Below are 8,840 nucleotides of genomic sequence, written 5' to 3'. Positions count from 1 at the left end.
AAGAACTTTTATTTCTGCACAAAAATAACACCATGGCAATTCTGCAGAAAACAGCGTCAGTCTGGGTTAGTTCCATTCAAATCATGCAAGTTAGAGTCCAAAACAAGGGCAAAAGTGTTTGGAAAAGTAGATACGTTGGAGACGTATCAACTCCCCCAAGCTTAAACCTTTGCTTGTCCTCAAGCAATTCAGTTGATAAACTGAAAGTGATAAAGAAAAACTTTTACAAACTATGTTTGCTCTTGTTGTTGTAAATATGTAAAGCCGGCATTCAAGTTTTCAGCAAAGATTATGAACTAACCATATTCACAATAACACTTAGGTCTCATGTTTACTCATATCAATGGCATAATCAACTAGCGAGCAATAATAGTAAATCTCGGATGACAACACTTTCTCAAAACAATCATAATATGATATAACAAGACGATATCTCGCTAGCCCTTTCTGAGACCGCAAAACATAAATGCAGAGCACCCCTGAAGATCAAGGACTGACTGAACATTGTAATTCATGGTAAAAGAGATCCAGTCACAGTCATACTCAATGTAAACTAATAGTAATGCATGCAAATGACAGCGGTGCTCTCCAGCTGGTGCTTTTTAATAAGAGGGTGATGACTCAACATAAAAGTAAATAGATAGGCCCTTCGCAGAGCGAAGCAGGGATTTTTAGAGGTGCCAGAGCTCAAGTTTTGAAACAAAGATAGATAATATTTTGAGTGGTATACTTTCATTGTCAACATAACAACCAAGAGATCTCGATATCTTCCATGCTACACACATTATAGGCGGTTCCCAAGCAGAATGGTAAAGTTTATACTCCCCCACCACCAACAAGCATCAATCCATGGCTTGTCCGAAACAACGGGTGCCTCCAACTAACAACAGTCCTGGGGGAGTTTTGTTTGCAATTATTTTGATTTAAGCATGGGACTGGGCATCCCGGTACCAGCCATTTTCTCGTGAATGAGGAGCGGAGTCCACTCCTCGTGAGAATAACCCACCTAGCATGGAAGATATAGACAACCCTAGTTGATACATGAGCTATTCGAGCATACAAAACAGAATTTCATTTGAAGATTTAGAGTTTGGCACATACAAATTTACTTGGAACGGCAGGTAGATACCGCATATAGGAAGGTATGGTGGACTCATATGGAATAACTTTGGGGTTTATGGAAGTGGATGCACAAGCAGTATTCCCGCTTAGTACAAGTGAAGGCTAGAAAGAGATTGGGAAGCGACCAACTAGAGAGCGACAATAGTCATGAACATGCATTAAAATTAATCAACACTGAGTGCAAGCATGAGTAGGATATAATTCACCATGAACATAAATATCGTGGAGGCTATGTTGATTTTGTTTCAACTACATGCGTGAACATGTGCCAAGTCAAGCCACTCGAATCGTTCAAAGGAGGATACCACCCTATCATACCACATCATAACCATTTTAATAGCATGTTGGCACGCACGGTAAACCATTATAAACTCCTAGCTAATTAAGCATGGCATAAGCAACTATAATCTCTAATTGTCATTGCAAACATGTTTCATTCATAATAGGCTGACTCGGGAACGATGAACTAATCATATTTACAAAAACAAGAGAGGTCGAGTTCATACCAGCTTCTCTCATCTCAATCAGTCCATCATATATCGTCATTATTGCCTTTCACTTGCACGACCGAACGGTGTGAATAATAATAATAATACTGCACGTGCATTGGGCTAAGCTGGAATCTGCAAGCATTTAATACAAGGGAGAAGACAAGGTAATATGGGCTCTTGGTTAAATCAACAATAATGCATATAAGAGCCGCTCAACATTTTCATTATGGTCTTCTCCTCTCGAACCCCAAAAGAAATGAAATGAAACTATTTACACGGGAAAGCTCCCAACAAACAAAAGAAGAACAAGAAATCTTTTTGGGTTTTCTTTTTAATTATTACTACTACAGGCATGGAAAGTAAACTAGCTAAAAGCTACAACTATTTTTTGATTTTTCTTAAGGTTTTTCAAACACACAAGAAGAAGACTAGAAAATAAAATAAACTAGCATGGATAGTACAATGAAAAAGTATGAGCAACGACAACTGGAATGAGTGTGTCAACATGAATGTAATGTCGGTGAGAAATACGTACTCCCCCAAGCTTAGGCTTTTTGGCCTAAGTTGGTCTATGGCCACAGCTGGTCTGGCAGATACCCAAAGTTGAAGCTGGGGTCATACTGGGATGCAACAGCTATTGCCTGATGAGCTGCAGCTTGGAGGCGAGCTGCCTCCGTCCTCCTCTCATACTCGTTCGCCTCCTCACTGGTTATAACATATCTCCCTTTTGTCTGAAAGTCAAAGAAAGCAGGAGCATGGAGAGCAACATGGACAGTGCGACGTCTCTCAAAGATTAGTCGGTATTGGAGGAACTGTTCATTCCTCTCAACAAACTGATGGCGAACCATAGAATTATAATCTAAATAAACAGGAGGCAATTCCATATCATTTTCATGTATGGGTATCTCAAGATAATTAACTACATGGGTTGCATAAATTCCACCAAACAAATCTCCACTAATACTGTTATGATGCAACCTTCGTGCAACAATAGCCCCCAAGTTATATTGTTTATCTCCTAATACAGCACTCTTGAGAACACTAAGATCGGGAACGCACATGTGACATGCCTCATCCTTACCGTTTATGCATCCACATATAAAGAGAGCAAAATAATGTATGGCAGGAAAATGGATGCTCCCTATGGTAGCTTGTGTTATTTCTCTAGATTCCCCCACAATGATACTAGCAAGAAATTCTTTAAATTCAGATTTGCGAGGTTCACTAACATTACCCCACTGCGGGAGTTTACAAGCAGTATTAAAATCTTCTAGGTCTATGGTATAAGATTTATCATAAAGATCAAATAGGACAGCGTGAGAATTGCGTGATGATGTAAATTTAAACCTCCTCACAAAAGAATCAGTTAGGTGGTAATATTGGGGGCACTTATCTGACATGAAGCCCTCAAGATCGGCATTACGCACATATGCGTCAAATTCCTCCTTAATTCCTGCTTGGACCATAAAATCCTCCGACGGCCATTCACAAGGCCGCACTTGAGCTTCTCTTGGTAGTTCATAGTCCGGCTCACGTATCGCGGGCCTGGGTCCTTGCTTCTTTGAGGAGCCACCTTGGTACATTTTCCTAAACATATTTCTTCCTCTAAAAAATTTCTGAAATTTTTAGTGACTCAAAATAAAAGTGAACCAAACTCAACAAGATTGATATCAACTACTCCCACAAGTGCCTAGAGGCTATATCATGCATTAAAACTACTTGGGACCATATAAATTTGACATGCAAGCTCAAGAACAGGGTCACCTAAGCAGCAAAAATTTGCAATAAATAAAGCACTAGAACAAAAACTAATTGGACCATTGGAAGAGTCACATACCGAAGAACAATCCCCCAAAGCAGTTTTGTGAGTGGAGCTTTGAGCAAGGAGATCAAAAATCGCAGCAAAACGAGCTAGAACACGAGTTTGAGCTGTGTGGTGATTTTTTCTGGAGGAAGACGAAGTGTGTGGGTGCTGGAATAAGTGGAGGGGGCCACGAGGGGCCCACGAGGCAGGGGGCACGCCCCAGGGGGTGGGCGCGCCCTGGACCCTCGTGGCCAGGTGGTGTGGCCCCCAGGTGTGTTCTCAGTGCCAATAATTCTTAAATATTCTACAAAAAATCATATTTCATTTTCGGGACATTTGGAGAACTTTTATTTTTGGGGTATTTTTTATTGCAAGGATAATTCAGAAAACAGACAGAAAATACTATTTTTGCTTTATTTAATCTAAATAACAGAAAGTAAAACGAGGGTAAAAGGTTGTGCTTTCTAACTTCACCCATCTCATGCTCATCAAAAGGAATCCACTAACAAGGTTGATCAAGTCTTGTTAACAAACTCATTCCGAATCGCATGAAACCGGAGAATTTTCGAATAGCACTAGGTTACCTCAATGGGGATATGCACATCCCCAACAATAAGAATATCATATTTCTTCTTGACAGTAGGAAGAGGAAATTAAAAACCTCCAATAGTAATTGTTGGAATTTTTCCAATAGAATTGATACTGTGGACTTGAGGTTGTTTCCTCGGAAAGTGTACCGTATGCTCATTACCATTAACATGAAAAGTGACATTGCCTTTCTTGCAATCAATAACAGCCCCTGAAGTATTCAAAAAGGGTCTACCAAGGATAATCGACATACTATCGTCCTCGGGAATATCAAGAATAACAAAGTCCGTTAAAATAGTAACGTTGCAACCACAACAGGCACATCCTCACAAATACCAACAGGTATAGCAGTTGATTTATCGGCCATTTGCAAAGATATTTCAATAGGTTTCAACTTTTTCAAATCAAGTCTACGATATAAAGAGAGAGGCATAACACTAACACCGGCTCCAAGATCACATAAAGCAGTTTTAACATAGTTTCTTTTAATGGAGCATGGTATAGTTGGTACTCCTGGATCTCCAAGTTTCTTTGGTATTCCACCCTTAAAAGTATAATTAGCAAGCATGTTGGAAATTTCAGCTTCTGGTATCTTTCTTTTATTTGTGACAATATCTTTCATATACTTAGCATAGGGATTCATTTTAAGCATATCAGTCAACCGCATACGTAAAAAGATAGGTCTAATCATTTCAGCAAAGCGCTCAAAATCCTCATCATCCTTTTTCTTGGATGGTTTAGGAGGAAAGGGCATGGGTTTCTGAACCCATGGCTCTCTTTCTTTACCGTGCTTCCTAGCAACAAAGTCTCTCTTATCATAACGTTGATTCTTTGATTGTGGGTTATCAAGATCAACGGCAGATTCAATCTCTACATCATTGTCGTTACTAGGTTGAGCATCAATATGAACATCATCATTAATATTATCACTAGGTTCATGTTCATTACCAGATTGTGTTTCAGCATCAGAAAGAGAAATATCATTGGGATTCTCAGGTGTGTCGACAACAGGTACACTAGAAGCATGCAAAGTCCTATCATTTTTCTTTTTCTTCTTCTTAGAAGGACTAGGTGCATCAACATTAGTTCTCTGAGAATCTTGCTCAATTCTCTTAGGGTGGCCCTCAGGATACAAAGGTTCCTGAGTCATTTTACCCCCTCTAGTCATAACTCTAACAGCATTATCATTTTTATTATCTTTTAATTCATTGAGAAAATCATTTTGAGCTTTAAGCACTTGTTCTACTTGAGTGGTAACCATAGAAGCATGCTTACGAATCAGTTTAAGTTCACCTTTAACTCTAGACATATAATCACTCAAGTGTTCAATCATATACGCATTACGTTGCAATTGTCTACCAACATAAGCATTGAAGTTTTCTTGTTTAACAATAAAATTATCAAACTCATCTAAGAATTGGCTAGCAGACTTATAACGAGGAATATCACCTTCATCAAATCTATAGAGATAATTTACCTTTACTACCTGTGTCGGGTTATCAAGACCATGTATTTCTTCAATAGGTGGTAAATACTTAACATCTTCAGCTTTAATACCCTTTTCTTTCATAGATTTATTTGCCTCTTGCATATCTTCAGGACTGAGAAATAGAATACCCCTTTTCTTCGGAGTTGGCTTAGGAGTTGGTTCAGGAAGCGTCCAATCATTTTCATTACTCAACATATTATTCAATAGCAATTCAGCTTGATCAACAGTTCTTTCCCTGAAAACACAACCAGCACAACTGTCCAGGTGGTCTCTGGAAGCATCGGTTAGTCCATTATAAAAGATATCAAGTATTTCATTTTTCTTGAGAGGATGGTCAGGCAAAGCATTAAGTAATCGGAGAAGCCTCCCCCAAGCTTGTGGGAGACTCTCTTCTTCAATTTGCACAAAATTATATATTTCCCTTAAGGCAGCTTGTTTCTTATGAGTAGGGAAATATATAGCAGAGAAGTAATAAATCATATCACACAACCAGGATCAAGAGAATTAAACCATACTTTAGCATCACCCTTTAATGAGAACGGAAATAATTTAAGGATATAGTAGTAGTGAGTTTTCTCATCATTAGTGAATAGGGTGGCTATATCATTTAACTTAGTAAGATGTGCCACAACAGTTTCAGATTCATAGCCATAAAAAGGATCAGATTCAACCAAAGTAATTATCTCGGTATCGACAGAGAAATCATAATCCTTATCGGAAATACAAATAGGTGAAGTAGCAAAAGCAGGGTCATATTTCATTCTAGCATTCAAAGATTTTTCTTTCAGCATAGCTAATAATTTCTTAAGATCATATCTGTCATTGCAGGCAAGAAAATCTCTAGCAGTTTCTTCATCCATAACATAACCCTCGGCCACAACAGGCAATTCATATCTAGGGGGAGAATCTTCATCATCACTTTCATCAATATTATCAGTTTCAATAATTTCATTCTCTCTAGCCCTAGCAAGTTGTTCATCAAGAAATTCACCTAATGGCACAGTAGTATCAAACATAGAAGTAGTTTCATCATAAGTATCATGCATAGCAGAAGTGGCATCATCAATAACATGTGACCTATCAGAATCAATAGCATGTGTAGGTGTCGCAAATTTACTCATAACAGAAGGTGATCAAGTGCAGAGCTAGATGGCAGTTCCTTACCTCCCCTCGTAGTTGAGGGATAAATCTTGGTTTTTTCGTCTTTCAAGTTCCTCATAGTGATCAGCAGATATAAATCCCAAGTGACTCAAAGAATAGAGCTATGCTCCCCGGCAACGGCGCCAGAAAATAGTCTTAATAACCCACAAGTATAGGGGATCGCAACATTTTTGAGGGTAGAGTATTCAACCCAAATTTATTTATTCGACACAAGGGGAGCCAAAGAATATTCTCAAGTATTAGCAGTTGAGTTGTCAATTCAGCCACACCTGTAAGACTTAATATCTGCAGCAAAGTATTTTGTAGCAAAGTAGTATGGAAGTAACGGTAACGGTGGCAAAAGTAACAGTAGCAGTTTTGTAGTAATTGTAATAGTGGCAACGGAAAAGTAACTAAGCAAAGATCAATATGTGAAAAGCTCGTAGGCAATGGATCAGTGATGGAGAATTATGTCGGATGCGATTCCTCATGCAACAGTTATAACATAGGGTGACACAGAACTAGCTCCAGTTCATCAATGTAATGTAGGCATGTATTCCGAATATAGTCATACGTGCTTATGGAAAAGAACTTGCATGACATCTTTTGTACTACCCTCCCGTTGCAGCGGGGACCTATTGGAAACTAAGGGATATTAAGGCCTCCTTTTAATAGAGTACCGGACCAAAGCATTAACACTTAGTGAATACATGAACTCCTCAAACTACGGTCATCACCGGGAGTGGTCCCGATTATTGTCACTTCGGGGCTGCCGGATCATAACACATAGTAGGTGACTATTGACTTGCAAGATAGGATCAAGAACTCACATATATTCATGAAAACATAATAGGTTCAGATCTGAAATCATGGCACTCGGGCCCTAGTGACAAGCATTAAGCATAGCAAAGTCATAGCAACATCAATCTCAGAACATAATGGATACTAGGGATCAAACCCTAACAAAACTAACTCGATTACAAGGTAAATCTCATCCAACCCATCACCGTCCAGCAAGCCTACGATGGAATTACTCACGCACGGCGGTGAGCATCATGAAATTGGTGATGGAGGAAGGTTGATGATGACGATGGCGACGGATTCCCCTCTCCGGAGCCCCGAACGGACTCTAGATCAGCCCTCCCGAGAGAGATTAGGGCTTGGCAGCGGCTCCGTATCGTAAAACGTGATGAATCCTTCTCCCTGATTTTTTCTCCCCGAACGTGAATATATAGAGTTGGAGTTGAGGTCGGTGGAGCCTCAGGGGGCCCGCGAGGCAGGGGCGCGCCCTCCATCCTCGTGGACAGGGTTTGGGCCCCCTGGTGTTGATTATTTCGCCAGTATTTTTTATTAATTCCAAAAATATTCTCCGTGAAGTTTTAGGTCATTCCGAGAACTTTTATTTCTGCACAAAAATAACACCATGGCAATTCTGCTGAAAACAGCGTCAGTCTGGGTTAGTTCCATTCAAATCATGCAAGTTAGAGTCCAAAACAAGGGCAAAAGTGTTTGGAAAAGTAGATACGTTGGAGACGTATCACTAGGTAGCATTCAACATAGGGAAGCGGAGTAGACACTCTTCCCCTCCAGCTTAAGCATGGCCACTCCGATGAGAGACGCAGTCGGACATAAGGAAGATATGGCGGAGGCCGAAGCCATGGAGGGTAGCCATGTCGCGGGAATGGAGATCCGCCGCGGCCGGCATTATACTAGGTGATTAGTTGAAGTATGTCTGAAATTATACCTCCAGGACGAGCTCTGCTTTTAGGTTAAGTATGTCTGAAATGTAATGGATTTGGTCCGGTTTATATGAAATCCGGTGTTTTGCATGAATTTCATCTCGTTAGTTCACACGGTGGTTGAAATGTATTACAGACCGCGTTGGATGACCGCCTCCCGCTTCAGTGTCCGCGGACGGATGCCGGAGCAAATTTACGAGTGAGCGTTGGAGATGCCCTAAGGCTGCAAACCAAACAACCAATGCCATTGTGGCACAAACCAAATATACTCTTAGAGATTTAGAGCAACTCCAGCCGCGCCCCCAACAGCCCCCCCCCCCAAGGCGATTTTTTAGCGCTGGTGCCCGAAAATCGGCCCAGTCGTGCCCCAGGATCTTATTTATCGCCGGTTTGGGCCGAAATAACAGCCGGCGAACCCGAGCCGAACCCGAGGCCCCGGGGGTCGCCTGGGGGCGGCCGAAGCGAAA

Source organism: Triticum aestivum, chromosome 3D (assembly GCF_018294505.1).
Source record: "Triticum aestivum cultivar Chinese Spring chromosome 3D, IWGSC CS RefSeq v2.1, whole genome shotgun sequence".
NCBI classification, from domain to species: domain Eukaryota; kingdom Viridiplantae; phylum Streptophyta; class Magnoliopsida; order Poales; family Poaceae; genus Triticum; species Triticum aestivum.
This window is presented reverse-complemented; position numbering follows the sequence as displayed.